This window comes from Acromyrmex echinatior, chromosome 15 (genome assembly GCF_024713525.1).
Source record: "Acromyrmex echinatior isolate Ae372 chromosome 15, ASM2471352v2, whole genome shotgun sequence".
In the NCBI taxonomy this organism is placed as follows: Eukaryota; Metazoa; Arthropoda; class Insecta; order Hymenoptera; family Formicidae; genus Acromyrmex; species Acromyrmex echinatior.
This window is the reverse complement of record NC_141866.1, coordinates 5752900-5773006: the sequence shown is the minus strand read 5'-3', so window position 1 is coordinate 5773006 and position 20107 is coordinate 5752900. Positions and strand designations below refer to the sequence as shown.

The 20107-nt window shown below is 24.8% G+C and overlaps 1 pseudogene; it reads right to left on the bottom strand.

Annotated features, from left to right (window-relative positions):
• Positions 1-11600: 11600 nt before the first annotated feature.
• On the bottom strand, positions 11601-16458 carry LOC147907225 (cytochrome P450 4C1-like; annotated as a pseudogene).
• Between the last annotated feature and the right edge of the window lie 3649 nt (positions 16459-20107).

Below are 20107 nucleotides of genomic sequence, written 5' to 3'. Positions count from 1 at the left end.
TTTATTAACTGTAAAATTAATTGTTTCACGATATTAAGAAAATTTGCATTTATCTTTATATAAAGAACGTATATAGAATATTTTATCAATCTTTATTGAAGTATGGATCATTAAAAAGAATTATGAAAATTGAGAATTATTAAATATATCAAAAATATCTCACGCGAATAGTTACTAATTCATTTAAGAGAACCATGCAAATAATATAGGATTGTGCCCGAGATGCCACAAAGCAAAACACGAAATGTATGTGTGGCGATATCCGTTTGTCAAAATCATGTAAAATATGAAAAATATAATTATATAAATCGTTGAATAAATCGTTGAATATTTTTCGTCGTTTGAATACGCGATAGTTGAGTGTAATCTAAAAACATCTGGCGAAAAGCTCGGTAGGGGAAGGGGGTCACTGGCGACGAAAAGCGGTGGGACGCGGAGCGAAGGCGTAGGGGGGCAAGGTGCGGTGGTCGATCGTCACTTCGGCATTCGCTCGGCGACTTCGCGGCAAGATGGACGTGTAGCGTGAGACGCTCCGCATTAATCTACGAAAATTAGATATTCACGAACGCGAACTGATAATTAATTACATAAGGATGCTCAAATAGTAATATTGCTCGAAACTAAGGTGTGTACTCAGAATTATATCTCAATCTTTATTATTCTCTTTGATAATTTACGTTCAAATAAAGACTAATAATAAGATTAATAATATACATTCTTTAAGTAAAGATAAACGCAAACATTTTTTAAATTATGAAACAGGACTAAATATAATAATGTTATAAATATAATTCGTATTATACATTTACAGATATATAAATTAGATATCCAAGGACGATATTCACAGTCCGTTCTTATTTCGAGACTGTCTTAAGTAATGTCTTAAGCCATTAATACGGCCCTCTGATTCGTGACTTCTTAAAATTATACTTAAGACGGTCTTGAATATGAATATTCTGACTGTGAATATCGATCTAAGATATAGAGTTGTGTGCGTAACGAATTCAAAAAATAAAACGTAAATCGTATAATAAAGCATCGCGTAATATTCATCGAAGAATATTAAAACGTAACGAATAGATTATTTTACAGATTTTGTAAGAGGCGTTAACGTTAGTATTTCGACGGTTAGACGGTTGGCGCGTGACCTTCGGTTGGGGATGGTACGGGGTGACACGGAACGGCGCGTCATGTTTACGCCTAGTTATCGCGCAGTTATTATTCCCTTACCGAAGCTCGTATAAACAACGTAGCTGTGTCGCGGCTTCTTTTCACATTACTTTTTGAAATCTTTTTCGCGAAGAATGTCTAATACAATACGAAACGTTGTATTATACTAGTATGAATAATTATTCATACTAGTAATCGTATTATGTGAATATTCATAAAATACAACATTTCGTATTATACGTAGCACTTTTTGCGATTATTATATGTTTCAAAAAGAAATGTGAAAAGGAGCAGTATGCGACACGGCTACTTGTTTGTACGAACGGTATCACACGAGTCATAGAAAAGCAACGTATGAATACTCTCATGCAAAAAAGTCGCAATTCCTGCTTTCAATACAATTAATACAGTTTAATAATTTAATTAATTTTTGTTTTTGTGCATCTTTCGTTACGAATCCGTTAAAAAATTTACCGTAACTTTGGAACAATTAATAAAAGAAACATTTCTGCCTTTTATTAATCTCTAGCCTATTTTATAGATTCTAATCATATCTTACAGACATTATCTATGTATAAATAAAAGATTCAGCCCTTTTATCTACTTTGACTTTATTTCGCAATAATAACGAATTGCAGACGTGATATTCGTTTCTAAAAGTTAACCGATTGCATAGTAATAGCATAGTAATATAGTTATTTATTACATTTTTCAGATTATCTTCCCTCTCACGGTTGAGGGGGTTCAGTATCCAGAGGATATTTTACACGAAAAGAATGATTTTTCTCAAATATCTAAAAATTTTCGGATATGTCTGAATGTATATATAGATAAATTTTTAGATATTGAGTAAAATCGTTCTCTTCGTGTAAAAATCCAACGGGGAAGCTAACGTCGCCGATTTTGACTTGAAAATGAACGAACCGCAGCCGGTTCGTCGCGTCGCGCGTTTCGGGAGTGCCGTTCTAGTTATTGGACTCAAGTTATAGTCCGCGCGCGATTACAATGTATCCGCGAGTGTTTTACGCGAGTGTCCTGTGCACATTCTGAGAGGAGGTGGAGGTCTGGGAGAGACATCGGGCACTGGTGGAGCAACCTGGCGGTAAATATTATTTTTTATTTGTGTAAAATTAATACCTTTTTTCGCTAGTTTTTAAATTTATAGTTTTTTATTCGACAATAATTTAAAAATAATTATTTTTAAATCATTGTTAAATAAAATGATTTAAATAATTCTATATTCTATATATAAAATAATTATACCTGTACATTCTCTAAGATAATTATATGTATTCTCTAAAATAATTATATATATTTTTTAAAGAAGATATTAGCGAAAATAAATGTATAAAATTTTTAATAATTTTTAAGTAACTCTCTTTTTACATAATTTAGATTTTAGATAAAAGGAGAGTATTAAAAATTGAGAGAGAGAGAGAAAGAGAGAGAGAGAGAGAGAGAGAGAGAGAGAGAGAGAGAGAGAGAGAGAGAGAGAGAGAGAGAGAGAGAGAGATAAAGTAATATATTTTTTCTAAAATAATTATATATATTCTCTAAAGAAAATTTTAGCAAAAATAAATTTGTATAAAATTTAAATAATACTTTAAAATTTTAAATAATACAAATTTATTTTTACTAAGATCTTTAGAGAATAAATTTAATTATTTTAGAATTATATATTTTAGAATTATTTCAGAATTATATATTTTATAAAAAAATGTATAATTATTTTAGATAATACATAATTGTTTTATATCTAATTAAATAATGGGTTCAAAATTCAATGCTTACAAAAATTATATTTTCATAATTGTACGATTATTTTTTAGCAAACTGCATGCGTTCATATAGCAATTATTTTTTAAATTAATGATTGTAAGTTATTTTTTTACTCAATTTTAATTTGGATTTTAATTTATTTGTTACAGAAGTAATTTTTAAATAATTCTCCTTTTACATAATTTAGATAAAAAGAGAGTTACTTAAAATTTAGATATAAAATAATTGTATATTATTTCTAAAATAATTATATATATTCTCTAAAGATCTTAGCAAAAATAAATTTGTATAAAATTTAAATAATACTTTAAAATTTTATACAAATTTATTTTTGCTAAGACCTTTAGAGAATATATATAATTATTTTAGAAATAATATACAATTATTTTATATCTAAATTTTAAGTAACTCTCTTTTTATCTAAATTATGTAAAAGGAGAATTACTTAAAAATTACTTCTGTAACAAATAAATTAAAATCCAAATTAAAATTATTCTAAAATATAATTCTAAAATATATAATTCTAAAATAATTATATATATTCTCTAAAGACCTTAGCAAAAATAAATTTGTATAAAATTTAAATAATACTTTAAAATTTTATACAAATTTATTATTACTAAGATCTTTAGAGAATATACATAATTATTTTAGAATTATGTATTTTATAAAAAAATGTATAATTATTTTAGATAATACATAATTGTCTTATATCTATAATTAAATAATGAGTTCAAAATTCAATGCTTACAAAAATTATATTTTCATAATTCTATGATTATTTTTCAGCAAACTGCATACGTTCGTATAGCAATTATTTTTTAAAGTAACGATTATAAGTTATTTTTTTACTCAGTTTTAATTTGAATTTTAATTTATTTGTTACAGAAGTAATTTTTAAGTAATTCTCCTTTTACATAATTTAGATAAAAGGAGAGTTATTTAAAATTTAGTTAAAAAATAATTATATATTTTTTCTAAAATAATTATATATATTCTCTAAAGATCTTAGCAAAAATAATTACTATATGAACGCATACAATTTGCTGAAAAATAATCATACAATTATGAAAATATAATTTTTGTAACCATTGAATTTTGAACCCATTATTTAATTACATATATAAGATAATTATGTATTATCTAAAATAATTACACATTTTTTTATAAAATATATAATTCTAAAATAATTCTAAAATATATAATTCTAGAATAATTATATATATTCTCTAAATGTCTTAGCAAAAATAAATTTGTATAAAATTTAAATAATACTTTAAAATTTTATAAAAATTATTAAAAATAAATAATTATATATATATATATATATATATATATATATATATTTTTTTTTTTTTTCTAAAAAAAATCTTAGCAAAAATGAATTTGTATAAAATTTTAAAGTAATTTAAATAATATTTTAAAGTTTTATAAAAATTTATTTTTGCTAAGATCTTCTTTAGAGAATATATATATAGAAGAAAGTATCTGATACTGACATAGGTCTCCTAAAGCGACACACTCTTATTTCTTTTCTAGTTTCTCAGAAACTAACTATTGCACTTTATTAATACTAATACAATCATGATCTGTTTAACTAATTAAAGAAGACAAACTCATAATTCATATATTTGTAGCTTATTTCTATACCAAATCAACTAAAAACGAATTCTACGATTGTGAAAATATAATTCTTACGATTTTCTTTTGTAAATATGTAGTTAAAAAATAACAGTGACTATATTTATTATTGATAATATTACGTTATTCTAAATACTTGTAGTTTCCTAAATCAGTTTTATTTATATTATTTTTTCTCTTAAGTTTTTTCATAATATGATTTTAAATATAAAATTTTGGAATGCAGTGTAAACCGCCACACTTGTCTGTAAAACAGATCATGAGCTAACTTAATTTTTATAGTGTTACTTAGCTCTATTACTCACGATGTTAAATAGCTCTATTGGAGCTGAAGATAATCGTCCATATATATTAGGTGTTGGAATTAATTCGTAGCGTTTTTTAATGAAAGAATGTTATTTATTTCACATGAGCATTAAAAAATACATTAATGAAAGTACTTCCCATCACTTGTAAAACGCTACGAATTAATTCCAACACCTAATAGAATAGCTCTTGAGAAACTATCGCGTTTTTTTGTATTCTGTATTTTTGTATTCTGCAGAACAGCATAAAGTAAATATGCATATAATTCAATAAAAATATTTTATAACGAAGAAAGTGAAGAGATTCTAGAATATCTTATATACATTCACTTGTAGATACTGTATACAGATAATTCTTGTAAAAGAAAAAAAAATAGGAATACATAACACATTGCATACTGTATCACTTTTGGAGCCCATTTTGTCAGACGCTTATTTTACTTATCTTATGAAAAAATTAATTAGTTTGCTAAATTGCAAACAATATTATAAAAACTGCTTATACTGTCTGATGGAAAACACTTTTTAGTTTGTACTTATGTTTTTAAAGTTTTATTTTTTCCTTTTGTTTAAGAAATATTGTCTAAAAACAAAGTGATGTGTCGGTATCGGTGATTTTCCTCTAATTATTTTAGAAAATATATATAATTATTTTAGAAAATATGTAACTGCTTTATATATCTGATTAAAATGGGTATAAAATTCGATGCTTACAAAAATTATATTTTTAAAATTGCACAATTATTTGTCAGCAAACTGCATGCGTACATATAGCAATTATTTTTCAAAATTAATTTTTTAATGATTATTTCTTTACTCTGTTTTTAATTGTAATTTTATATTCTTTTGTTACAGAATCATCGTACCGACGTTGCAGCTGTAACTCCACTGTTGCATCGGGTCGGTGAGTGATGGATTAATATTTTTATTGAGGTAATGGATTTGTGGTATTTTCACTAATATACTATATATTTAGATGCATATACGCATCAATTTAATAAAAATATATGGATAAATGTATGTATAGCATTCCATACATCCATTGCCTTAAAATAGATACGTTATAACAGATTAAAATAAATTTAATCCTGAATACCTCTTCATTATGAAATTTATTGTTCATGCACTTTTAAATTTGTAATATCATTTAATTTGAGTTATTTTCAATCATTCCTGTATAAGTTGCCTCTACTATTACTCACAATATCTCGTTAATTTAAATAAAACTATGCAATGAAAATTATTAAGGGCTCAAATTTTGTTTTCTGTTGTCAATTCATAGGTCATTGTGAATGCTTTGATTCTGATTGTAACTCAAGTTCAATAATATGAAAATAATGAAAAAATAGGATGATTTTATGTGGTCGTTTCTTTAGCATGTTTTTTAAAATATATTTTACATTCAAATATTACATCTTGACACACTTGACACGCTTTAAACACAAAAGATAATAAAATATTTGTATTTTTTAAATATATATAAAATACAGGAAATTAAAAAATAAAAAGAATATATAATTAGAGTAAATAAAATTGTTGTCTATACATAATGTAGAAAAGTATTTGTTACAGTGTAATAAGTATCTGTTATTTTATTATTTTATAATTTTACCTGTCCTTTTTTCAAATATTAATTCAGGATTAAATTTCATGTAAGTTGGTGCAGAAAAGCAATATACATACATACACATGTATGTATAATACATATTGTTTTCTAGAAAATTCCTTCTATTGTTTCACACTTATTTGTATACACGTTAATAATAAAATAATAATAAATTTTTTAATGTATCACATATGTCATACAATATTTTATTGATCTTGCTTTTTTATATACAAAAGATATTTACGATTATTAATTACTATTTAATGCACTGACTTCAGCCTAAACTGTTGTAACTTATCTATACGTAATAACTGAATTTTTATCGATTAAAATAGTAACATGGTGTAAGATCCAATATACATTTTTCAAGAAATAAAAGAATTTTATTTAATATTTATTTAAAAATTGTGTTCATCACTTGCAATATTTAATTTTGTAATAATAAATTATCCAAAAAAATGATAATTAACCATTTACAAAGAAATATTTTTATTAATATGAAGGAAAATTATCCCTTTCGGACATTATTCATCTGAATTTTTGATTAGCCTTGAATTTTATCGGATAGTAATTGATTTAATTTTCAATTTACAACAAATCATTTTTTAAATTAAAGTTTTGTTGCTTATATTGTAAAATTTATATTAAGAAATTTAATCTAGATTCATAATATTCGAGACTTTTAAAATCAAAAAATTGTTGGCATAAAGATTTTTTTAATTTAGATTTATTTTAGTCAAATGTTTATATATATTTTTAATTTCGAATAAACGCGAATGGAGAATAAAAGGGAAATTTATTCGTATATTAATGAAATTATTATTGTTATTATTATTGTTAATTGTTATTAATATTTAGTCACTTTCATTAATACAATGAAACACAAACGCGTCGCGAAGTGGCTATTATATTAATAAAAGTGACTAAATATTAATATGAACAATTAATAATAATAATAACAATAATAATTTCATTAATATACGAATAAATTTCGCTTTTATTCTCCATTAGCGTTTATTCGAAATTAAAAATATAAAAAATATAAATTCGAATAAAATAAATCTAAGCTAAAAAAATCTTTATGTCAATAATTTTTTGATTTTAAAAATCTCGAATATTATGAATCTAGATTAAATTTGTTAATATAAACTTTACAATATAAACAGCAAAACTTTAATTAAAAAAATGATTTGTTGTAAATTGAAAATTACTAAATCAGTTGTGAATCTAGATTAAATTTCTTAATATAAATTTTACAATATAAACAACAAAACTTTAATTTAAAAAATAAACTGAATATTACTAAATCAATTAATAATTAATTAAACTAATCAATCCGATAAGAAATTCAAGGCCTATGTTTTTTTAAAATTCGAGATGTAAAATCTTACGCCTTCGTATAATATTATAGCCGGGGGTGTTAGCCGGCAATAATATTATTACAAAAGAAAAGAGATCTGCACGAAGTCTGTTGGTGTGTAACATCAATTTAAGTTTTTTTAAAAGGTATTTTGTAAAAATAAATTGAATATTCGGGTGGGTAACTTGCTCGCAAATTGCGAGTTCTTATATTTTTTAAATTATTGCTTATTTAAAATACAAGAATACTCAATAAACAACAGGGCTAATGAGAGCCAGTGCGAATAATCAAGCATAAGTTTTGTATATTTTTTAATTTACAAAATTTTCGCTTGATTATCCGCACTGGCTCTCATTAGCTCTGTTGTTAATTTTTTTGTACTTTAAAGATTGATGAAAGTCTGAAAAAATTTTAATTATTATTATTTATTGCTTATTTATTTAGTATGATCTTGATTAAGATATCCTGCTTAGAACTTATTAGTACGTGGTAGGACATGGTTAGGCATTAGCTGCGTTCAACAAGTGAAAACAGCTTTACAACTGTTATAAAATTCTTTAGTATGATTATACATTTAATCGATAAGTGAAATTAAAAGCAAGAACCAATCGTGTTGAAGTGCTCACAACATTTGCAAAGCTGCTTTTTTTGCTGAACGCAACCGTTAACGTATTATATTCGCAGTGTTATTGCACATTTATAAAGTAATTTAGGTAGGAATACACGTGTGACGATAATACGAGTATGACGAATAGGCACAGATAGATGAATAAATGAAAATACGGGTAGGTAGGACAATAAATATGTATAGATAGGGATTGTATAGTTAGGGACAATAAGGATGGATGGGTAGGGGTGAACACAATAATTTTCATCTCTCATCGCGTCCAGTATGCAATAGATATTAAGCTTGGTTCATAGTCGGTTCTTATTTTAAGATCATCTTAAATAATATCCTAAAGTACTAATAATACAGCTTTCTAATTGGTTCATGATATTTTAACACACGTACTTAAGACGGTCTTAAATATAAGATGACTATGAATTCAGTCGGAGAGAAACCTGAATCTCTATTAATTTGATAGATTTTAATTATTTTAATGATTTATTTCCATCAGAAGCACCGCAAAAAAATTGAATATTGTTGTGTAGTTTACATCCACTTCTTCAGAGGACAGTAGTGTACGAGAGCATTTTGCGGTTATAGGAAAAATGCTCTCACGTATCCTCTCTCAAGTTTCTCTCTGCTAGTACCTAACTAATTTAATAGTTAGTTTTATAATTACTGTACACTTTTCAAATTTATTATATTAATTGTAAGTAAATATATATTAATAAATAAATATATATATTTTAATTGTAAGTAAAAATATTCAAGCCTATAACGGTCGAAGTTAGATCTTTAATGCTTTAAATAATTCAATGTGAATTATATATATATATATATATATATATATATATATATATATACTATACAGTGCCCGCCAAAAGTCCCGGGCCACCTGAATAATTTCTGAATGATTCGAGATATAAGATTGAAATTTACAGGGATTTTCAGGCCCCCTTCTTCCCCCTTCCCCGGGAATGTGGTTGAAAGATGAATGTTTTTGAGATTCATTGATAGATTTTACGATCTCGTTGTATCCCTGTAAATTTCAATCCTATATCTTGAACCATTCGGAAATTATTCAGATGACCCGGGACTTTTGATAAGCACTATATATAGATGCATATACATATATCATATTTGTAGCTATTCAAACTGTGCGCTGAATTGGTTTTTCGGACTTACAAACGCAATTAAACTACTGGAATAATATCACAAATTAAATTAAATTGACAAGCAAACTTTAATGTTCAATACGATATCATATTAGAAGGGTATTAATATGCTAAAAAGTTTAAATAAATTTATTGCGAAAAATTTTACCTCGGCCGGGACTTGAATCTGGATCTCTTGTAATTTTTTTCTCTTGTAATCTTTTTGAATTATTTAAAGCATTAAAGATCTAGCTTCGACCGTTATAGGCTTGAATATTTTTATTTACAATTAGTATTACATTACGGTCTTAATAAAAATTATTTATTATTGTTTATTATTATATTATTATAAATATATGCATTGCGCGTTTAGCAAAATAAAATGCTCAATGAACAATCAGTGAGAAATCTAATTGGAAAGATTACTTCTTTTGATAAATTGTGTGTAAGTTTATGTGTATGAGATATTGATGCAGTAATATGTAGTATTAATTTTATTAGCCATATTATTGATAGTTTTAGATATAAGATTTTTCTATGAAAAATTTTCTAAGGTAACAGATTTTCCGCCTATGATAATGAAATCACATATACTCATAATTTCTAGTTTGTGACTATCGATATACTAATATTATTATGAATGAATTATGTAAATATGAATTTAGAAAAGAATATAAATTTCGCTTCTATATAATTTCTATATGTTTTAACTATTTTATCTTTTAATTTCACTGAAAATATTTTAACGAATATTTTATTAACGAATATTTTAAATAAAAAACGTGAAAGTATATCGTCTAGGTCGTGCATACTACTGTCAACAAAATAGACACAAAAACAAAAAATGAGTTACTACTCAACTTTGTCTATAATATATACCATATTTTACTACTTCTCCGACGTTTGCTTTTTACGACATATATTAAATCGATATTTGATTCAATTACTTGCATTAATTTTGTGAATAGAGATAAATCTTATACGAAGTTGTTGAGTAGGGCAAAATGTGATATCAGTTTGTAGTTGAACATCTTTTAAATAATCAATAGGCTCCAAGTAAAAATTGTGTATCACAAAAACTATCATTGTCTTCATTTCCAGCATATCAAATCGTTGAAAAATTTTATATATGTCGCAATCAGTTTATGTAAGGGTATAAAAAATTATTGTTACTGATATAGTTACATGGTCCAGCATATGAGTGGCATATACGAATAAGGGTGACGATTTCGGATTTTTCTTGGGTAAGAATCTATCTGGATCATACTTCTGAATTTGGCCAGAAATTGGGATTTTTGTGGATTGCATAAATATTGATAATTATCATTGTTCCAGCAGATATGAAATATTCTAAAAAGGATATTATAAAATGAGATTTATAAATAATAATTACAAATTATGTAATTATTTCTTATTAAATTTTTCTTATTAAATTTTTTAAATTAAATATCTGCAAATATAAAATAGGAATGTATGCTTTAGTTTATGTATTATGAGAAATGTATTATAATGTAATAATTTAAATTTAATAATAATGCTAATTATAAATGTAATACTATTTTTAAAATTTTATATGCTGTATCGTATACAGAGGAGAGTGAGAGAATTGCGAACATGGTAAATAATACTACTATATTAGAGTAAAGTGATAATTAATTACGCGCAAAATCCGATCAAGAATCTCCTCATGATGCGCATCGAATAATGTTAATGCTGACGGTAGTTAAACAAAAATGCATAGATAATTTTGGTACACCGTATTTCCGCAACAAAAAATCGCACAACTCTTTAATTTTTTTTAAATTTGCTAGGAAAAGTCCAAATTTTATAATGATTACCATAACGAAAAAAATTCGTTCCATCCCACAGCCTGTGTTAAATTATTGCAATTTTTTGGAGATGTGATACTTCCTTACTTTAAAAAAAATGGCGAAAATAAAAATGAATTCAAAATTTTTGAATCTTAAAGTATAGACTTTATCCTTAAATGAAAAAAAAATTTTAAATCCATTTTTTACGGAATTACGCTTACTTGAAATTATATAAATTTTTATGTAAATTTATGTTGCGATAATTTAACGAGTGTATATAATATCTTTTCTCTTCAATAAAGCTATTATTATTATTTTCATGTCAAAATAATAACAAGTAATAATTCCTTGCTACTTGAGATATTAAGTAATATATTTAAAAATAAAATAAAATGTAAGAAAATAATTTTTTGCGTAATTTTACGTCTTCTCCAAATACGTGATATAAACGGTACACTGGGATGCGCTTCCTTTATACATCTTTATACATCTTTATACATCTTTCTAAATATAGTAGTTGTTTCAAATCATTGATGTACTTACTGTATCAGTAATGTTAATTAAAAATGCGTTTTTGTTATTTTAATACATTTATATATAGACACAATTAGTAAACTCTATGAAATTTCGAAAATGTTTTTCACAAGTATCAAATTAACTTATTTTATTTATATGTATATAAAATTGAAAAAACGTTGAAAAATGGAATATTTGAAATATATCTACACATACGCGCTCACGCTTATATATACATTTTTGCATATCTATACAGAGAAACAATACATTACATACATATACTTAAAATATTTAATTTGATGTATTTTAAATAACTGACTTTTCTAGAATTATAAGAATTCATTAATTTCTTTAGAAGTCTAAGAGTGGCAATTTATATTTAATGATATAAATACCTGAATGTTCTTATGTTCAGCTAATTGTGCCAAAATAAAGCTTACAGCTACTGCTGCGCTATCGCCACATTAGCCCTACAACCACATTATATACATATATTGAAATAGCAAATAATGCGTAAAAAATCAAAAGCAATTATTACAAAAACATACCGCAAACACAAAAGCATCGATTTCCTCTCTAATATCTATATCAGTCATAAGATCTTTATGAGATTCCGCTATTAGAAGATCCAACATTGAAAATCGCTTTCTTTGTGCTAAAAATATATATCAGTATTATTTTAATAATACGAAGTTCTTCTGTGACTTTTATTAGATAATATTTATTACATCAAGAAATGAAACTATCTTTTGAGTTTTAATTGTAAAATATAATTTATAATATTATACTAAATTTAATGAATAACGTCTGATTACATTACGTACTTCCAATTGTTTCATTGTCATCTCTTTGTGCTGATAAATTATCAAATTCTTTCAAGTATTGACCATTAGTGCGTTTATGATAAAGTCTTCTTTCAGTAATAATTTACGTGAATACAACTTTTTAATGCTTCTTCTATGATTTATATGAATGCGTTAATAATGTATTATTAAAGAATTAATCAATTAAGAATAATCAATTAAGAATAAAAAAAAGAAATAAAGAATAATCATAAAAGTAATCATTAAAGAATTAATTAATTAAATAGAAAAGTGTCAAACATGAGGTTATATTTTAGAACTTAATAATATTTCAATATAAATTTTTAAATATAACATTTTTTAATTCCTTAAACTACGTGGTGAATGTTATAGTGTCTTTGCAGTATTTTAACATTAGTATTATTTAATATTATTATTATTATTAAATTAACTATCAGATAAATTTGTGATATTACCATTTTAGTTTTAATTTAGGACTGTTTTTTCAAGATCAATAGCGTTTGGAGCGTAGTTTGAAGATTAAAAAATATATTTAAGAATTCACATAAAAATGTGCATTGGCTCACAGTATTTATTTTACTTTATCGATTGTTATGAAATCCGTTATTAAATTTGAATTTTAATTATCACATAAAAATATTATTTATGATCCAAGCATCCTAAGATGTAGTCGTATTTAGCTCTTCTTTTATTATTTGATTTATTTTTATAGTGGTCTAATTTAGTTTAACTTATTATTAATAAATCGCAATGTTTTTACACACGAAAATCATAGGAATTTTGTAGTAATTTTTCAAAAAATAACGTTTAGGTATAACATAGTATTTTTACATGTTCAGTAAATCTATGTAATATCTTCAGAATCTTTGTTTGTTTTCTATCTTTTGACGTCAACGAGAATATCCAATCAAAGTGCAGCCATGGCCTAAAAAAATGTAAAAAATAAAAACAATTACTAATCAGTACACTATTTTTTTTAAGTGATAGTATCATTTTGTAAAAATATTCTTTAATTCCTCTACATTAAAAATAATTTTAAATCTTACAATTAGTACATATTAATACATATACATGTTTTTAGTACAAAGTAAGCATAAACTTACAGTAAATAAATATTTACTTAATAAAAAAATGATAAATAAATCAAATACTAGTTTTATCAACAATTTAATCAATAGTTTTTGTACTAAATAAATATAAATTTACATTAAATAAATATTTACTTAAAAATATATAAATAAATATTTATTGAAATTAAGTACTCTTTTTTTAGTGTATTAACTCTTCGAATTAGTAAATAATATTTCAACAATCATAAAAAAGAGAATAGATTCACGGAAATAATGTAAATATGTTAAAGATATATATGTGAGATTTGTATATTTAACTTACAATATAAACTTTTTTAACTATAATTCAGTCTTAGATAAAAAAAATATTTTTACACTAAATTATGCATTATATTTTTCTAGTTGATACTTTAGTATTTAAAATGTGAGAAACTTAAGTAATATTTATTTTTAAACACAGATCATATATTATCTATCTTGATATAATTATAAAATTTTAATTAATGTAATATGTTAAGTCAGAATCTAGGTATATTACATTATATATAAATTACTTATAAACAACAAGTTCAGTCATTTGGTGAACCGCTTTTCGATACTGTTGCTGCAACGCACTTAAATTTTGTAGGGAAGTGCTCGTAGCTGTTTCTGCAAATGTATATATAAAAGTATTACACTATTATTACATAAAATATTATTATATACATCCAAGAATATATGTCTGTTAATATTATATAGGTTAAAAGGGGGAAATACGCCTCACATTTCGCTTTTCTTCAGTAAAATGCATATTTATGATCAAAATATTTTTTATCAACTTTGTTAATAAAAACAATAATTAGCTTAATATGTAATGCACAAATGTTTTATTATAATTTCTAATCTAGAAGCAAAATCCACCAAAATAAAAAAAATATTTAAAAGGTTTTCTCCGATAATTTTTTAATTAAATATTTTTTAATAATTGTTAATTAAATAATTAGGCAATTTAATCAAGTTTTATTTTCTTCTCTGTTTCTTTAATTCTTAATGACTCTATATTATGCGCTACAAGACAAAATTACATTAATTAATCTCAATGTTTTAAATATGTTTACTGAAAAAAAATGAAACATTGAAACATATAATTATTTAAATTTTGTTATTAAAAATTTTAATAAAATTTAATGTTTTTGATGATTTTAATAGAAAATGTGCATAACATAAATGTAAATCCAATAAAAGCTCTTTAATTTATTTTTGCTAGACCATTTTTTAATTTCTAAGAATTTTAAAAATATTAATAAACTTATAAGAGAATAATAATATCTGGCTCCAAGGAATAAATCGAATGTATTCGCCATGTATCCGCGTCCACGATAGGCAATCAGCCGTGTGCGAGCTAATTGCCGTCACGCGTATCGCAACCCGCATTTATGCCTGTTCTACAATAGGATCGCAAGTAGGATCGTAAGCTGTAAAAAATTGGAAACAATCACAGTTAAATGTGAGGAGAATAATCGATTATAATTGGTTAATATCTTACGGTTTACCACTTACAACTGCATCTGTGAAGTTAGCATCCTAACATTGAAACTTCATAGTTCTGATTAGATTTCCCGTTTCCTTTTGTCGAGACGAAGAGTTCTCTATAATTTATAACAAGAATTCCGCTTAATAACTATTCTTACATAATTTTTAAAAAATGTGCTAACTTCTTATCGAAATTCGAGATCGAATAGTTCTGAACGGCTCAATAGCTTCATTTCGTGAATATCTAAAGTTCCTGATGTATAAACAAAAATTTTGAAAAATCAAAACAAAATTAAAAATTTTTGAAAAATCAATTTTTAGATACGATAGTTCTGATTAGAGTTCTTGCTTCTTTTTAACAAGACAAAGAATTCTTTGTATTTTTTAATGCGAGATTCATTTAATAACAATTTTTTTAAATAATTTTTAAAAAATGAGGTGCTAACTTCTCAGCGAAATTCGAGATCGAATAGTTCTGAGCAGCTTAATAGCTCTATTTTACGAATATCTAGAGTTCCTGATACATAAAAAACAATTTTGACACACAAGAAAATTTATAAATATATATATATATATATACACTCACAAATTAAGTAAAAAGGAATATTTTTATTTTATTGCTTCTAATTCCGTTAAAAATTATCGTATTGCGATTAAAAATACAGATTTTTAAAGTTGAAACGTTGCTCCAACAAATGATGTAATTGCCAATTTTTTAAAAGTAGAATATACGATTGCTAAAAAAAATCTTTTTACCAACTTGTAAAGAGATTTTTTTTTCTCTAACCGTCGTAAAAGTTATTCTGACGAGTTATATCCGCACAAAAGTTAGTTAAAATATTACTTTAAATAAATTTTAATCTCAATTTTAACACTTTTTAAAATTGTTTACAGTAGAATTTTCACACTTGTTGAAGTTACTTTATAATCGGCTTTCAAAAAAAATTTTAACAAACCGCTGACGATCGATCTCACTGGTATTAGTGTGACATGTGATCTATTTTCTGTTCCTGCACTAAACTGCCTTAAACTGACTGGACTGACTAGTCTTCAAATTTTTTTCTTGGTTTTCTTATGTAATTGTTCTTACCGCATCGACTCATAGTTCTCACATTCTCTCGATTATACAGCATTTTAAATAATGCATTAAGATTTCTTAAAAACGCGGAAAAATGTTTCAGACAAAAGTTGTATGGTTCGGAAGGAATCATAAGAAGATACTGATTTGACGAGGATTCCGTTTGTCTACTCAGCAAACGAAAATGGATTGAAATGGATTGGAAATTTTCAATCCATCCGAATCCGTTATTTTAAATCCATAAAAATAAATTGGATTCCATATAAAAAATTTATATACATGTAAAAGTTTAAATAAATTAAAGTAGTAATTACATGAAATTCTATAGTTATTATTTTAAAATTTTTATACGAAATATACACTAGCTTTATAATAAGGGAAACGTATTAATATATAATAAAATATACATAAAAGCGATTAAATTATTAATTAAAAATTTACATATGTAACATTTATTGTACATATTTATGTAATTCTTTTTATGTTTCTTTTAATTATTAAATAAAGTAGAATTCATGATATATTTTTACGATATAACTTTTTTTTAACTTAGTTGAATTAAAACGAAAAATTTCTAATTCATAATTCTGAATAAAATAGCATTCATGCATTTTTAAATGAAACAATAGATTTTCTACTCACAATTTTGAATAGTATTCATGGCCCATTTTAAAAAAATGAGTCATTAAAAGAAAAACTTTTTTTATTTAATTAGATTAAAAAACTGCATTTTCTATTCAGAATTTTAAATTAAGCAGTATTCACGATGCATATAAAATACTAATAATAAATTATTTTTAGATTGAAAAGCATAGAAATTATACTCCATGCCATTCCTATAAATGAATAAAAATGCATTCAAGATTGAAAAAGATTTATTTTAAAAGGATTCATGAGTCCGTATTTCTGAAAATCTGAATCCATTTTAATCCATTTTAATCCATTTTAATCCATTTTAATCCATTTTAATCCATTTCAATCCATTCTCGTTTGCTGGGTACAAATCGATTGCCTACAATATCGTTTGCTTATATCACTTTTGCCGATAGTTCATTGCGCACAAAAATTATTGCCTACAGTTTGATTGCCTTCATGTACTATATTCTTTACTTTAGAAACACAAATTCTCTTTTAAAACACAAATTTCTTGCTATAAACACACGAATTCTCTGTTTTAAAACAAATTTTTTGTCATCAATGACATCAATTCGATGACTCATTTCTCGCTGGATAATATTTAATTTTAAAAAGTAAAGTTTTTTTAAAAAATATTTTCTCTGTATTAATACTTTTTGTACTCATTGTACATATTAAATTATCTAATTTTGAATTATATTTCAATATAATACCTAATATAACATCTATATAAAGTTAGATATGTCACTTTTAAAAGTTGAACTCGTGAGTTTGAATGCAGCATTTGCTGTCAAGAGATATATAATGATAACTGGATTTCAATCGACGATGCAAAAGATAGATTATACAGGTGTTATATTAAGATATTAAATCGAAACGTAATTTAAAATTAAATAATTTAATATGTTGACACTTGTATAATTTTGTTTTTATACAATTGAGCGATAATTATATTGATTAAAAAAAAATAGTTCAAGTGTTGACTATTCAAAAAGTTTAATTATTGAATAATCTGAAAATGATTTTTTTTTTTGAAATAATAAATACTAAATAACTGCTTTATTATCTTTATTTATAAAGTACATATTTTAAATAAAATTGTTTTAAATACGATCAATTGATATGATTTATTTAAAAAATATAAAATAAGTTTCGTAAACTTATTTAAAATATTACTTAAGAAGTAAAGAAGAAGTTATTTTCGGATTGAAATAATCCTTTTATCTTTTTTTGTTAAAAGTATATACTTTAAATAATTTTATTTTAAATATGACTAAGTCCTATATTAATATATAGATAACTTGTCTTTGTACTAATTGAAAGAAAAGTATAATTAATAAATTAATATTTTTTTTGTCGCAGAATGAAACAATTTTTTATATCGATTTTTTAGCATTATAATTTCTTAACATTATAATTTCAGTAGCACGAGTTATGTAATATCGCTATTATATCGTGTTACATCGAAGAAAATATTTATTGTTTAAGAATTTCGAATATTTCAACTAACGTGCTGAAAAGACAAGAGATAAAAAGTGGTTTGCTAGTGTGATTTTCTTTTACACAATTGCTCATGTGAAGTGTTTCTGACATCCTAAAATTAAAGATATCTCGATTTTTATCGTTTTCTTTAATGATTTATAATTATTAAATAAAGATTGATAATATGTTATATATTCTTTAGATAAAGATAAATGCAAACATCTTTTTTAAATTATGAAACATTTTGGACTAAATAGAATAATGTATATGAATAGCATTCATATACATTTAGCAATAAATAATTTAAATATAATTATAAATTTATTTTTCTCGGATTAAAAATGAGGAAGACGTAAACGACAGAATTAAACGATAGGAAAGGAACGTAACAAAAAGGCAAGGCATCAATCTTTTATTAAAAACATTGCGTACATTGCGCAGATTTCGTGTAATAAAAAGTTACTACAAATTATTAATAGCTTTTATCATAACACAATTAAAATATCTAAGATATTCTGAGCTGAGTGTGGACGTAACCAATATAAGGAGTAAAACTAAAGCCTATTAATCAAAGAATTAAAAATGTTAACGAATAGATTATTTTACTAATTTTGTAACACGCGTTAAAATATTTCCACAATAAGGTAATCGGTGCGTGGTCTTGGGGATTGTTTTGGCGCAGAAGAGTGGATAGACGGTGCGTTATATTTACCGCGCAATCATTCTCTTATCGAAGCTTGTACAGGCAGGTAGCCGTGCCACTCTTCTTCACATTTTTTTTTAAACGTAATGGCAAAAAATGCTAGATGTAATGCGAAACGTTGTACTTTATCAATATTCACAATGACATCAGTATGCAATTACTAACTTGCATTAATAATTCATAAAAGAATTGAAATTAGTTTTAATTATTCATAAAAGAATTGAAGTGACAGTCATATATTATGGAACAGATATTTTATACGGTTCATTCATTTGGAATAAAAATAATGGAAAATAAGAATTTATTATTATTTCGCGATAATTACGGACAAAAATTATTTTTATTTAATGTAACATTTTCGCGTCTCTTGAGTATGATTCTCGATTATTCTTCGAACGGTATCACACGAGTCATAAAAAAGCAACGTTAATAAATATTCTCAAGCAGATAACGCAATTCATATGATCCTTACATTCACAATTAATCTAATGCATCTGTCGTGATATGATAAAAAATTGAGTATAACTTTGAAACTATTTATCGGTAATAAAAAAAATATTTCTCTTTTCTATTAATCTTTAGCTCATCCTATTGACTCTAATCATATCTTACAGACATCGTCTGTAAGAGATTCAGCCCTTTTATCTACTTTTTATTGCGAATTTATATCAAACGACGAATTGAATGTTTTTGATATTTATTTCTAAAAGTTAACCGATAATTGCCCAGTAATATAGATAATAGCTGTATATTACATTTTTCAGATGATATCTTCCCTCTCATGGGTACACCTTGACGTGGTGAGAGGGCTCAGTACCCGGAGGATATATACGAAAAAAACGGTTTTTCTCAA